We start from the raw sequence: 15,594 nt of genomic DNA, 5'->3' as shown, positions 1-15,594 counted from the left end.
GGTATTTTCTGTCATCTAGGCCTCTCAAAATCACTTCAAATGTGATGTGGTCCCTAAAAAAATGGTTTTGTAAATTTTGATGTAAAAATGAGAAATTGCTGATAAACTTTGAACCCTTCTAACTTCCTAACAAAAAATATTTTTTTTTCCAAAATTGTGCTGATGTAAAGTAGATATGTGGGAAATGTTATTTATTAACTATTTTGTGTCACAGAACTCTCTGGTTTAACGGAAAAAAAATTCAAAAGTTGAAAATTTCAAAATTTTCAAAAATTTTGCCAAAATTCATATTTTTTCACAAATAAACGCAAAAAATTTTGTCCAAAATTTGGTACTAAAATGAAGTCCAATATGTCACGAAAAAACAATCTCAAAATCAGTGGGATCCGTTGAAGCGTTCCAGAGCTATAACCTGCTAAAGTGACACTGGTCAGAATTGCAAAATTTGGTCTGGTCATTAAGGTGAAAATTAGCTCCGTCACTAAGGGGTTAAATTAAAAAATAAAAATGGTGTAAAAATGCTGGTCAAGCTAACTATCTCTAGAACACTATTCTATAAGCTCTATTTATCTTCCTATATCTTTAATTTTTCAGGCTTTCCACATTAAACAAAAAAAAAAAAACAAAAAAAAAAAAACAAAACCAAAAAACATTCATTTCAGTATCTTACTTTTTTTTTTACCGGTACCACACGGACAACCATACTGGTACGTGTGGCTTGCACCTGTTTAAACACGGACATCTGAAAGGGGCCTTATAGATACCCATCTACTGTATGTACTATCATTTTGAGTTGCTGCAAATTATGATGTTCTCCTCAGCGGCTAAAAATACTTCTCAAAATTTCTAAGAAGTATTGTTACCCCTCTGTAAAATATGTAGTGTCACCTCTGCCAGAGCCCGTCCTATGGAACAGTGGTGGCAACAGCTTCAGACGCTCAGCAAAAAGCAACTTACGTCCCTTTAAATTTAAAGAAAAAAAAAAAAAAAAAAACGTTTCGCCCCATATGACCGGAATCAGGCGGTGTGAGCCTCATGGAGTTATGTTGCCACCAAAGGAGGGAAACACGGTGAAACAGGACTGGGGCCTAATAAATGGGGGGCGTGAGAGAGGATCAGGGGTCTGCTAAAGACAGAAAATAAATTGTCAGCGAGATCTGATCAGTTTACTGTGGGTCTACATGTGAGGACAGATGTTTTGGAAACTACCTACAACACTGTGACCGCAGCCCGACCGGCAGTGACTGCTCACTAATGTCACACCGAGCTTTATCATTAGAGAAATGAACATTCAGCCCAAACTTCTAGAACAGTTTTATTAAAATAAGTATATCAATTAAAAATACAGATATAAATTACAGTGAATAAACCAATCCTGACAGACTGGTACAGAGGGGAGCGGACCCTGCCCTCAGGGGCTTACAGTCTACAGGGTAAAGGGGAGGAGACAGAAGGTCGGGGATACAAATATATAACACTGACAGACGGGTACAGAGGGGCGCAGACCCTGCTCTCGGGGGGGGTTACAGTCTACAGGGTAATGGGGAGGAGACAGAAGGTCGGGGATACAAATATATAACACTGACAGACGGGTACAGAGGGGCGCAGACCCTGCTCTCGGGGGGGGTTACAGTCTACAGGGTAATGGGGAGGAGACAGAAGGTCGGGGATACAAATATATAACACTGACAGACGGGTACAGAGGGGCGCAGACCCTGCTCTCGGGGGGGGTTACAGTCTACAGGGTAATTAGGGAGGGGGAGACAGAAGGTCGGGGATACAAATATACACTGTAACAATCAACTTTACAAATTAATACGTAGAATAAAGCCATGTTGGACATTGGCAACAATGAAAGAAAAAAAATCTTTTGTATCGGAGTCCCGTGCGTTTTAGGTGTAAAAATTGTATTTCTCCATTTACCATAAAAATCCTCTTGTTGAATACATTGGAGGACACCGGAGGATGATGTGCATTAGACCACACTGTTCTCTCAGTCTCTAAGGTGGGACGACGGGGGGCAATTACACCCAGATGCCAGTAGTCACAAACTGTGTTAGAAAAACAAAGGGAGAAGATTAATAGCACACCTCCCACAAAGTGCAACACGGCCCCCTGCCCAGCACGAGCCCCCCCACGTGCAGCCTCCCTCCCCCTGCAAGCTCGGCCCCCACGTGCAGCCTCTTTCCCCCTGCAAGCTCCACCCCCAACGTGCAGCCTCCCCCCCCCAACGTGCAGCCTCTCTCCCCCTGCAAGCTCCCCCCCCCCCCAACGTGTAGCCTCTCTCCCCCAAAGTGCAGCCTCTCTCCCCCTGCAAGCTCCCCCCCCCCAACGTGCAGCCTCTTTCCCCCTGCAAGCCCCCCCCCCCCCAACGGGCAGCCTCTCTCCCCCTGCAAGCTCCCCCCCCCCCCCAACGTGCAGCCTCTCTCCCCCTGCAAGCTCCCCCCCCCCCCAACGTGCAGCCTCTCTCCCCCTGCAAACTCCACCCCCCAACGTGCAGCCTCTCTCCCCCTGCAAGCTCCCCCCCCCAACGTGCAGCCTCTCTCCCCCTGCAAGCTCCCCCCCCCCCCAACGTGCAGCCTCTCTCCCCCTGCAAGCTCCCCCCCCCCCCCAACGTGCAGCCTCTTTCCCCCTGCAAGCTCCCCCCCCCCCCAACATGCAGCCTCTTCCCCCCTGCAAGCTCCCCCCCCCAACATGCAGCCTCTTCCCCCCTGCAAGCTCCCCCCCCCAACATGCAGCCTCTCTCCCCCTGCATCCTCCCCCCCCAACGTGCAGCCTCTTCCCCCCTGCAAGCTCCCCCCCCAACGTGCAGCCTCTTCCCCCCTGCAAGCTCCCCCCCCCAACGTGCAGCCTCTCTCCCCCTGCATCCTCCCCCCCCAACATGCAGCCTCTCCCCCCCACCCAACGTGCAGCCTCTCTCCCTGCGAGCCCCACCCAACACACACACGGCCCCACACACACACACGGCCCCACACACACACACACACTGCCCCACACACACACACACACACACACTGCCCCACACACACACACTGCCCCACACACACACACTGCCCCACACACACACACTGCCCCACACACACACACTGCCCCACACACACACACTGCCCCACACACACACACTGCCCCACACACACACACTGCCCCACACACACACACTGCCCCACACACACACACACGGCCCCACACACACACACACGGCCCCACACACTGCCACACACACACACACTGCCACACACACACACACACACACACTGCCACACACACACACACACACTGCCCCACACACACACACACTGCCCCACACACACACACACACGGCCCCACACACACACACACACGGCCCCACACACACACACACACACACGGCCCCACACACACACACACACGGCCCCACACACACACACACACGGCCCCACACACACACACACACACGGCCCCACACACACACACACACACACACACACGGCCCCACACACACACACACACACGGCCCCACACACACACACACACACACGGCCCCACACACACACGGCCCCACACACACACGGCCCCACACACACACGGCCCCACACACACACACACGGCCCCACACACACACACACACGGCCCCACACACACACACACACACGGCCCCACACACACACACACACGGCCCCACACACACACACACACACACGGCCCCACACACACACACACACACACGGCCCCACACACACACACACACACACGGCCCCACACACACACACACACACGGCCCCACACACACACCCACACACACACACACACGGCCCCACACACACACACACACACACACACACACACACACACACACACACGGCCCCACACACACACACACACGGCCCCACACACACACACACGGCCCCACACACACACACACACACGGCCCCACACACACACACACACGGCCCCACACACACACACACACACACACACACGGCCCCACACACACACACACACACGGCCCCACACACACACACACACACACACGGCCCCACACACAGGGCCCTTTGCCCCCACCAAACGTGCAGCGTCACCCCCTGCCCAGTGCGCCCCCAAGAGAGAGACTGCACGTCGGGGGGGGGGGCTCGCAGGGAGAGAGAGGCTGCACGTCGGGGGGGGGGGGCTCGCAGGGAGAGAGGCTGCACGTCGGGGGGGGGGGGCTCGCAGGGAGAGAGAGGCTGCACGTCGGGGGGGGGGCTCGCAGGGAGAGAGAGGCTGCACGTCGGGGGGGTGGCTCGCAGGGAGAGAGAGGCTGCACGTCGGGGGGGGTGGCTCGCAGGGAGAGAGAGGCTGCACGTCGGGGGGGGGGCTCGCAGGGAGAGAGGCCCCGCGAGAGCCCCCACAACACGGACCACTGCCCCGCGAGAGCCCCCACAACACGCACCACTGCCCCGCGAGAGCCCCCACAACACGCACCACTGCCCCCCACAACACGCACCACTGCCCCGCGAGAGCCCCCACAACACGCACCACTGCCCCGCGAGAGCCCCCACAACACGCACCACTGCCCCGCGAGAGCCCCCACAACACGCACCACTGCCCCGCGAGAGCCCCCACAACACGCACCACTGCCCCGCGAGAGCCCCCACAACACGCACCACTGCCCCGCGAGAGCCCCCACAACACGCACCACTGCCCCGCGAGAGCCCCCACAACACGCACCAATGCCCCGCGAGAGCGCACAACAACACACACCAATGCCCCGCGAGAGCGCACAACAACACACACCAATGCCCCGCGAGAGCGCACAACAACAAGCACCACTGCCCCGCGAGAGCCCACAACAACAAGCAGAACTGCCCCGCGAGAGCCCACAACAACACGCACCACTGCCCAGCGAGAACCCCCCAAACGTGCAGCGTCGCCCTCCGCGAGCCCCCCCCCCTTAAACATGCAGCGTCACCCCCTGGCCACTGCGATTCCCCCAAACATGCAGCGTCACCCCCTAGCCACTGCGAGCCCCCCAAACATGCAGCGTCACCCCCTGGCCACTGCGAGCCCCCCAAACGTGCAGCGTCACCCCCTGGCCACTGCGAGCCCACCAAACGTGCAGCGTCACCCCCTGGCCACTGCGAGCCCCCCAAACATGCAGCGTCACCCCCTGGCCACTGCGAGCCCCCCAAGCGTGCAGCGTCACCCCCTGCCCAGTGCCAGCCCCCCCAAACGTGCAGCGTCGCACCCTGCCCAGTGCCAGCCCCCCCCAAACGTGAAGCGTCGCCCCCTGCCCAGTGCCAGCCCCCCCCCCCCCCCCCAAACGTGAAGCGTCGCCCCCTGGCCACTGCAAGCCCCCCAAACATGCAGCGTCACCCCCTGGCCACTGCGAGCCCCCCCAAACGTGCAGCGTCGCACCGCGGCCAGTGCGAGCCCCCCCAAACGTGCAGCGTCGCCCCCCGGCCAGTGCGTGCCCCCCCAAACGTGCAGCGTCGCCCCCCGGCCAGTGCGAGCCCCCCCAAACGTGCAGCATCATCCCCCTGCCCAGTGCGATCCCCCCCAAAACGTGCAGCGTCGCCCCCTGCCCAGTGCGATCCCCCCCAAACGTGCAGCATCGCCCCCTGCCCAGTACGAGCCCCCCCAAACGTGCAGCGTCACCCCCTGCCCAGTGCGAGCCCCCAAACATTCAGCGTCGTCCCGTGCTCAGTGCGAACCCCCCCAAAACCTGCAGCTTCGTCCCCTGCGATCCCCCCCCCAAACGTGCAGCATCGCCCCCGGCCAGTGCGAGCCCCCCCAAACGTGCAGCGTCACCAACCCGGCCAGTGCCATCCCCCCAAACGTGCAGCGTCGCCCCCCCGGCCAGTGCGAGCCCCCCCAAACGTGCAGCGTCGCACCGCGGCCAGTGCGAGCCCCCCCCAAACGTGCAGCGTCGCCCCCCGGCCAGTGCGAGCCCCCCCAAACGTGCAGCATCACCAACCCGGCCAGTGCCATCCCCCCAAACGTGCAGCATCGCCCCCCGGCCAGTGCGAGCCCCCCCCAAACGTGCAGCGTCGCACCGCGGCCAGTGCGAGCCCCCCCCAAACGTGCAGCGTCGCCCCCCGGCCAGTGCGAGCCCCCCCAAACGTGCAGCATCACCAACCCGGCCAGTGCCATCCCCCCAAACGTGCAGCATCGCCCCCCGGCCAGTGCGAGCCCCCCCCAAACGTGCAGCGTCGCCCCCCGGCCAGTGCGAGCCCCCCCAAACGTGCAGCATCATCCCCCCGGCCAGTGCGAGCCTCCCCAAATGTACAGCGTCATCCCCCCGGCCAGTGCGAGCCCCCCCAAACGTACAGCGTCATCCCCCCGGCCAGTGCGAGCCCCCCCAAACGTACACCATCATCCCCCCGGCCAGTGCGAGCCCCCCCAAACGTGCAGCGTCGCCCCCCGGCCAGTGCGAGCCACCCCAAACGTGCAGCGTCGCCCCCCCCGGCTAGTGCGAGCACCCCCAAACGTACAGCGTCATCCCCCCGGGCAATGCGAGCCACCCCAAACTTGCAGCGTATCCCCCCGGCCAGTGCGAGCCCCCCAAACATGCAGCCTCCCCCCCTGGCCAGTGCGAGCCCCCCAAACTTGCAGCCTCACCCCCCGGCCAGTGCGAGCCCCCCCCAAACGTGCAGCATCATCCCCCCGGCCAGTGCGAGCCTCCCCAAACGTGCAGCGTCGCACCGCGGCCAGTGCGAGTCCCCCCAAACGTGCAGCGTCCCCCCCCGGCCAGTGCGAGCCCCACCAAACGTGCAGCGTCACCAACCCGGCCAGTGCCATCCCCCCAAACGTGCAGCGTCGCCCCCCGGCCAGTGCGAGCCCCCCCAAACGTGCAGCGTCGCCCCCCGGCCAGTGCGAGCCACCCCAAACGTGCAGCGTCGCCCCCCCCGGCTAGTGCGAGCACCCCCAAACGTACAGCGTCATCCCCCCGGGCAATGCGAGCCACCCCAAACTTGCAGCGTATCCCCCCGGCCAGTGCGAGCCCCCCCAAACATGCAGCCTCCCCCCCTGGCCAGTGCGAGCCCCCCAAACATGCAGCCTCCCCCCCTGGCCAGTGCGAGCCCCCCAAACATGCAGCCTCACCCCCCGGCCAGTGCGAGCCCCCCCCCCCCAAACGTGCAGCATCATCCCCCCGGCCAGTGCGAGCCTCCCCAAATGTACAGTGTCTTCCCCCCGGCTAGTGCGAGCCCCCCCAAACGTACAGCGTCATCCCCCCGGCCAGTGCGAGCCCCCCCAAACGTGCAGCGTCATCCCCCCGGCCAGTGCGAGCCCCCCCAAACGTGCAGCGTCGCCCCCCGGCCAGTGCGAGCCACCCCAAACGTGCAGCGTCGCCCCCCGGCCAGTGCCATCCCCCCCAAACGTGCAGCGTCGCCCCCCGGCTAGTGCGAACCCCTCCAAACGTACAGCGTCATCCACCCGGCCAGTGCGAGCCCCCCCAAACGTACAGCATCATCCCCCCGGCCAGTGTGAGCCCCCCCCAAACGTGCAGCGTCGCCCCCCGGCCAGTGCGAGCCCCCCCAAACGTACAGCATCATCCCCCCGGCCAGTGCGAGCTCCCCAAACGTGCAGCGTCGCACCGCGGCCAGTGCGAGTCCCCCCAAACGTGCAGCGTCCCCCCCCGGCCAGTGCGAGCCCCACCAAACGTGCAGCGTCACCAACCCGGCCAGTGCCATCCCCCCAAACGTGCAGCGTCGCCCCCCGGCCAGTGCGAGCCCCCCCAAACGTGCAGCGTCGCCCCCCGACCAGTGCGAGCCCCCCCAAACGTGCAGCGTCGCCCCCCGGCCAGTGCGAGCCCCCCGGCCAGTGCGAGCCCCACCAAACGTGCAGCGTCACCAACCCGGCCAGTGCCATCCCCCCCAAACGTGCAGCGTCGCCCCCCGGCCAGTGCGAGCCCCCCCCCAAACGTACAGCGTCGCCCACCGGCCAGTGCGAGCCACCCCAAACGTGCAGCGTTGCCCCCCGGCCAGTGCCATCCCCCCCAAACGTGCAGCGTCGCACCCCGGCCAGTGCGAGCCCCCCCAAACGTGCAGCGTCGCACCCCGGCCAGTGCGAGCCCCCCCCAAACGTGCAGCGTCGCACCCCGGCCAGTGCGAGCCCCCCCCAAACGTGCAGCGTCGCACCGCGGCCAGTGCGAGGCCCCCCAAACGTGCAGCATCGCCCCCGGCCAGTGCGAGCCCCCCCAAACGTGCAGCGTCATACCCCCGGCCACTGCGAGCCTCCCCAAATGTACATTGTCTTCCCCCCGGCCAGTGCGAGCCCCCCCAAAACATACAGCGTCATCCCCCCGGCCAGTGCGAGCCCCCCCAAAACGTACAGCGTCATACCCCCGGCCAGTGCGAGCCCCCCCAAACGTGCAGCGTCGCCCCCCGGCCAGTGCGAGCCACCCCAAACGTGCAGCGTCGCCCCCCCCGGCCAGTGCCATCCCCCCCAAACGTGCAGCGTCGCCCCCCGGCTAGTGCGAACCCCTCCAAACGTACAGCGTCATCCACCCGGCCAGTGCGAGCCCCCCCAAACGTACAGCATCATCCCCCCGGCCAGTGTGAGCCCCCCCCAAACGTGCAGCGTCGCCCCCCGGCCAGTGCGAGCCCCCCCAAACGTACAGCATCATCCCCCCGGCCAGTGCGAGCTCCCCAAACGTGCAGCGTCGCACCGCGGCCAGTGCGAGCCCCCCCAAACGTGCAGCATCGCCCCCCGGCCAGTGCGAGCCCCCCCCAAACGTGCAGCGTCGCCCCCCGGCCAGTGCGAGCCCCCACAAACGTGCAGCATCACCAACCCGGCCGGTGCCATCCCCCCAAACGTGCAGCGTCGCCCCCCGGCCAGTGCGAGCCCCCCCAAACGTGCAGCGTCGCCCCCCGGCCAGTGCGAGCCCCCCTAAACGTACAGCATCATCCCCCCGGCCAGTGTGAGCCCCCCAAACGTGCAGCGTCGCACCGCGGCCAGTGCGAGCCCCCCAAACGTGCAGCGTCGCACCGCGGCCAGTGCGAGCCCCCCCAAACGTGCAGCGTTGCACCGCGGCCAGTGCGAGCCCCCCCAAACGTGCAGCGTCGCACCGCGGCCAGTGCGAGCCCCCCCAAACGTGCAGCGTCACCAACCCGGCCAGTGCCATCCCCCCAAACGTGCAGCGTCGCCCCCCGGCCAGTGCGAGCCCCCCCAAACGTGCAGCGTCGCACCGCGGCCAGTGCGAGCCCCCCAAACGTGCAGCGTCGCACCGCGGCCAGTGCGAGCCCCCCCAAACGTGCAGCGTCACCAACCCGGCCAGTGCCATCCCCCCAAACGTGCAGCGTCGCCCCCCGGCCAGTGCGAGCCCCCCCAAACGTGCAGCGTCGCACCGCGGCCAGTGCGATCCCCCCCCAAACGTGCAGCGTCGCACCGCGGCCAGTGCGAGCCCCCCCCAAACGTGCAGCATCGCCCCCCGGCCAGTGCGAGCCCCCCCAAACGTGCAGCGTCGCCCCCCGGCCAGTGCGAGCCCCCCCAAACGTGCAGCGTCACCAACCCGGCCAGTGCCATCCCCCCAAACGTGCAGCGTCGCCCCCCGGCCAGTGCGAGCCACCCCAGACGTGCAGCGTCGCCCCCCGGCCAGTGCGAGCCACCCCAGACGTGCAGCATCATCCCCCCGGCCAGTGCGAGCCTCCCCAAATGTACAGTGTCTCCCCCCCGGCCAGTGCGAGCCCCCCCAAAACGTACAGCGTCTTCCCCCCGGCCAGTGCGAGCCCCCCCAAAACGTACAGCGTCTTCCCCCCGGCCAGTGCGAGCCCCCCCAAACGTGCAGCGTCGCCCCCCGGCCAGTGCGAGCCACCCCAAACGTGCAGCGTCGCCCCCCCGGCCAGTGCCATCCCCCCCAAACGTGCAGCGTCGCCCCCCGGCTAGTGCGAACCCCTCCAAACGTACAGCGTCATCCACCCGGCCAGTGCGAGCCCCCCCAAACGTACAGCGTCATCCACCCGGCCAGTGCGAGCCCCCCCAAACGTACAGCATCATCCCCCCGGCCAGTGTGAGCCCCCCCAAACGTGCAGCGTCGCCCCCCGGCCAGTGCGAGCCCCCCCAAACGTACAGCATCACCCCCCCGGCCAGTGCGAGCTCCCCAAACGTGCAGCGTCGCACCGCGGCCAGTGCGAGCCCCCCCAAACGTGCAGCATCGCCCCCCCGGCCAGTGCGAGCCCCCCCCAAACGTGCAGCGTCGCCCCCCGGCCAGTGCGAGCCCCCCCAAACGTGCAGCATCACCAACCCGGCCAGTGCCATCCCCCCAAACGTGCAGCGTTGCCCCCTGGCCAGTGCGAGCCCCCCCAAACGTGCAGCGTCGCCCCCCGGCCAGTGCGAGCCCCCCTAAACGTACAGCATCATCCCCCCGGCCAGTGTGAGCCCCCCCCAAACGTGCAGCGTCGCACCGCGGCCAGTGCGAGCCCCCCAAACGTGCAGCGTCGCACCGCGGCCAGTGCGAGCCCCCCCAAACGTGCAGCGTCACCAACCCGGCCAGTGCCATCCCCCCAAACGTGCAGCGTCGCCCCCCGGCCAGTGCAAGCCCCCCCAAACGTGCAGCGTCGCACCGCGGCCAGTGCGATCCCCCCCAAACGTGCAGCGTCGCACCGCGGCCAGTGCGAGCCCCCCCAAACGTGCAGCATCGCCCCCCGGCCAGTGCGAGCCCCCCCAAACGTGCAGCGTCACCAACCCGGCCAGTGCCATCCCCCCAAACGTGCAGCGTCGCCCCCCGGCCAGTGCGAGCCACCCCAAACGTGCAGCGTCGCCCCCCGGCCAGTGCCATCCCCCCCCAAACGTGCAGCGTCGCACCCCGGCCAGTGCAAGCCCCCCCAAACGTACAGTATCATCCCCTGCTCCGTGTAATCCCCCATAAGACACTTACCTTATTGAAGCCTGAGACATACACGAGCTGCAGCCCCCAACACAGACAGGAGACACTGCTCTGTGCCCCCAACATCCAGGCTGAGACCCCAGAGCTATAACTAATGAGGAAACGCTGACTCTTCTCCACCTCAGGGTCAGGATCCTCCGCTCTGCACTGAGAAGCCCGAGCACTGCCGCTTCCCGCCCACAGATCTGCACGGCACTGAGGAGGCCCCGCCCCTTCCGGTGACATCATGATTTCATGAAATCACTCCTCCCACCTCAAAAAATCAACTCCGATCTAGCCTCTACCCAACTGACACGGGGCTCCGATTCCCAGGTGAGTACACACACATCAGATCACACTCACTCTCACACACACCTCACACACACCTCACACATCACATCCACACACTCACAACATGCTGGGATATCGCTTGCTTCTACACCGGCTCCGTCAGGATCCCGGCAGCGCCAGACATAACCTTGCGATGCTGGGATCTTAACGGAGGCCGTGAACGCTGGTAACCATTATACACATCGGGTAACTAAGGTCCCTTAGTTACCCGATGTGTATCATAGTTACCAGTGTACACCGGCTCACACTCACTCTCACACACACCTCACACACACATCACATCGCATCCACACATCAAGGTCCTGCAGCTGCAGAACATACATAACATAACAGCACACACACAAATCAGATCACACTCACACATACCTCACACATCACATCGCATCCAAATACTCACAACATCCTGGGATATCGCTTGCTTCTCGGCGGCGATATTGTGCTGTTGTGAGCTTCCAGGACCTGCGGGAGGATCACATGGCCAGAAGCATGTGATATCCCCGGATGTTGTGAGTATCAGCGCGTATGTGCAATATCGTCAGTGTCTGTGTGTGTGAGTGTATGCGATCGGGTGTGTGTGAGTGTATGCGATCGGGTGTGTGTGAGTGTATGCGATCGGTTGTGTGTGTGAGTGTATGCGATCGGTTGTGTGTGTGAGTGTATGCGATCGGGTGTGTGTGTGAGTGTATGCGATCGGGTGTGTGTGTGAGTGTATGCGATCGGGTGTGTGTGTGAGTGTATGCGATCGGGTGTGTGTGTGAGTGGATGCGATCGGTTGTGTGTGTGAGTGGATGCGATCGGGTGTGTGTGAGTGTATGCGATCGGGTGTGTGTGAGTGTATGCGATCGGGTGTGTGTGTGAGTGTATGCGATCGGGTGTGTGTGAGTGTATGTGATCGGGTGTGTGTGTGAGTGGATGCGATCGGGTGTGTGTGAGTGTATGCGATCGGGTGTGTGTGTGAGTGTATGCGATCGGGTGTGTGTGAGTGTATGCGATCGGGTGTGTGTGTGAGTGTATGCGATCGGGTGTGTGTGTGAGTGTATGCGATCGGGTGTGTGTGTGAGTGTATGCGATCGGGTGTGTGTGTGAGTGGATGCGATCGGTTGTGTGTGTGAGTGCATGCGATCGGTTGTGTGTGTGGGTGGATGCGATCGGTTGTGTGTGTGAGTGGATGCGATCGGTTGTGTGTGTGAGTGGATGCGATCGGTTGTGTGGGTGAGTGGATGCGATCGGTTGTGTGGGTGAGTGGATGCGATCGGGTGTGGGTGAGTGTCGGCAGAGGAGCACGGCGTGCTGGAGGAGGCTGGGAGCAGAGAGGCTGATCTTGGGGAAGGCTGGGAGGGGGGGGCTGATGCTGAGGGAGGCTGGAAGGAGAGAGGCTGAGCAAACGTGCTCCATCCGCCATACTGCGCACTCCCCATCGTGCTGCATCCCCCATGCTGCGCACTCCCAAACGTGGTCCATCCGCCATGCTGCGCACTCCCAAACGTGGTCCATCCGCCATGCTGCGCACTCCCAAACGTGGTCCATCCGCCATGCTGCGCACTCCCAAACGTGCTCCATCCGCCATGCTGCGCACTCCCAAACGTGCTCCATCCGCCATACTGCGCACTCCCCATCGTGCACCATCCGGCATGCTGCGCACTCCTAAGCGGATGGAGCATGATGGGGGGTGCGCAGCATGGCGGATGGAGCACGTTTGGGAGTGCGCAGCATGGCGGATGGAGCACGTTTGGGAGTGCGCAGCATGACGGATGGAGCACGTTTGGGAGTGCGCAGCATGACGGATGGAGCATGTTTGGGAGTGCGCAGCATGCCGGATGGTGCACGATGGGGAGTGCGCAGTATGGCGGATGGAGCACGTTTGGGAGTGCGCAGTATGGCGGATGGAGCACGTTTCGGAGTGCGCAGCATGGCGGATGGAGCACGTTTCGGAGTGCGCAGCATGGCGGATGGACCACGTTTGGGAGCGCGCAGCATGGCGGATGGAGCACGTTTGGGAGTGCGCAGCATGGCGGATGGAGCACGTTTGGAAGTGCGCAGCATGGCGGATGGAGCACGTTTGGGAGTGCGCAGCATGGCGGATGGAGCACGTTTGGGAGTGCGCAGCATGCCGGATGGTGCACGATGGGGAGTGCGCAGTATGGCGGATGGAGCACGTTTGGGAGTGCGCAGCATGGCGGATGGAGCACGTTTGGGAGTGCGCAGCATGGCGGATGGACCACGTTTGGGAGTGCGCAGCATGGCGGATGGAGCACGTTTGGGAGTGCGCAGCATGGCGGATGGAGCACGTTTGGGAGTGCGCAGCATGGCGGGTGGAGCACGTTTGGGAGTGCGCAGCATGGCGGATGGAGCATGATAGGGGGTGCGCAGCATGGCGGATGGAGCACGTTTGGGAGTGCGCAGCATGGCGGATGGAGCACGTTTGGGAGTGTGCAGCATGGCGGATAGAGCACGATGGGGAGTGCGCAGCATGGCGGATGGAGCACGTTTGGGAGTGCGCAGCATGGGGGATGCAGCACGATGGGGAGTGCGCAGTATGGCGGATGGAGCACGTTTGGGAGTGCGCAGCATGGCGGATGGACCACGTTTGGGAGTGCGCAGCATGGCGGATGGAGCACGTTTGGGAGTGCGCAGCATGGGGGATGCAGCACGATGGGGGGTGCGCAGCATGGGGGATGGAGCACGATGGGAGGTGCACACCTCCCCCCAACACACACACACACGCGCACTGCACAACACACACACACTAGGAATCACAAACAACGCCCTACACAGACACCCACACACACAGACAACGCTGCACACACAAATATACGCACATACTGCACAACACACACATTGCTCAAAACATACCTCCCCCCAAAACACACCACACCCACACAAACCGCACAACACACACACACACACAACGCTACAGACACACAGCGCTCCACAAACAACGCAACACACGCAACACACATACAACACCGCTCTCACCCCCCGCGACACTCAGAACATGTACAGCGCCCTACACAAACACTTGGTAACTACACACAACAACATCTATATATATAACAAAAATCATACATGAACTACACAATACGTAAATTCTAGAATACCCGATGCGTAGAATCGGGCCACCTTCTAGTATAATAATATTTATTCATTTATATAGCGCTATTAATTCCATAGTGCTTTACATACATTGAGAAGACATCAGAGTACAGAGTATTACTCCTACTGACCAGAGATGGTGACAGGTTACAGAACACTACTCATATTGACCCATACAGGGCATCAGAGTACAGAGCACTACTCATACTGACCAGCAGAGGGCAGCAGGTTACACAGCACTACTCATACTGACCAGAAGAGGGCGGCAGGTTACAGAACACTACTCATACTGACCAGCAGAGGGCAGCAGGTTACACAGCACTGCTCATACTGACCAGCAGAGGGCAGCAGGTTACACAGCACTGCTCATACTGACCAGTAGAGGGCAGCAAATCATTAGTAATAGTGTAGACTTGAGCCTTCACTTTAGAAGTTCCATAACATTTTGGAGGAAGCCTGAAAAGTGTCCAACATTTATCACTGATTTATGACTATAAACTACACTTCATGAAGTAATGGTCGCTCTGTGGCTCCTCCACTAATCGTCACACCTTGGGCCTACACTTGTGGCTGCTTTGCAGAAGTTACACAAGAATGAAAAGAGAAGAAACAGCCTCCTGCAATGTGTAACATCAGCTATAATCATGAAATGAATCATCACCGAATATGGATCTGGTAAGAAGATGGTAGTAAATGGTGAAGAATAACCAAGTGCCCGTAGAGTCTAGGGAATATGGACACAACTTTCTAACACTCGGAGGTAAACCCATCCTGACCGGATCCTCTATGGCTGAGGGATTGTTACAATTGTATCCAATATATCAGCATAGACAATCCGCTATAACGCCATCAGCAGCACAAGTCTCTCTCCGGGGCTGATGCTTTGTTACAATGTATCAGTGCAGGTGACATGTATCAGGATTATTATCTCACAGATGATTATCTGGACTGGATACAACTGTACTAAATCTACTGTGAGGACTGAAGGTCTATACAAGTGTCTGGCCTCTGCTGCTTACATTCACTGACAGCAAGCAGATATCTTGGAAAAGGTAAATTAGGGATTTGGTGACAAGTGAGAACGGTCCCCACGTATCATGTATGGACCCTACAGTGGGGTATATAGTGTATACAGAGCCTGTGATGTCCCTGGCGGAAGGGACAGGGCCCCAGTCCGTATACTGCGAGTCCTTTGTCTGCCCTAACAGGAGTATAATACACGGCGAGGATACATGTGTCGGGGTGGAGCTCGCTGAATGATCCCCTTGTTGTATCGGTGCATTTATCAGAGCGGGTGATACATTAACAGAGGCAGTAAATTGCATATG

The 15,594-nt window shown here is 61.2% G+C and overlaps 2 long non-coding RNA genes across 3 annotated transcripts in view; one reads left to right on the top strand and one right to left on the bottom strand.

Annotated features, from left to right (window-relative positions):
- Positions 1–1,302: 1,302 nt before the first annotated feature.
- LOC142245815 (uncharacterized) lies at positions 1,303–11,125 on the bottom strand. The gene is made up of 2 exons (XR_012724796.1): positions 10,835–11,125; positions 1,303–2,051 (listed from the first exon to the last, which is right to left on the bottom strand). It is a non-coding gene; the product is annotated as an uncharacterized LOC142245815 (long non-coding RNA).
- Positions 11,061–15,594, top strand: part of LOC142245816 (uncharacterized) — a 19,237-nt gene continuing 14,703 nt past the window's right edge. Inside the window, exon 1 of one of the 2 annotated variants that reach the window (XR_012724798.1) lies at positions 11,061–11,155. This is a non-coding gene — a long non-coding RNA (uncharacterized LOC142245816). The remainder of the gene's footprint in view (positions 11,156–15,594) is intronic. The other variant, XR_012724797.1, reaches the window with a different exon arrangement.

Source organism: Anomaloglossus baeobatrachus, chromosome 7 (genome assembly GCF_048569485.1).
Source record: "Anomaloglossus baeobatrachus isolate aAnoBae1 chromosome 7, aAnoBae1.hap1, whole genome shotgun sequence".
NCBI classification, from domain to species: Eukaryota; Metazoa; Chordata; class Amphibia; order Anura; family Aromobatidae; genus Anomaloglossus; species Anomaloglossus baeobatrachus.
Note: the sequence above shows the minus strand (reverse complement) of the source record. Positions and strands in the feature narration are given on the sequence as shown.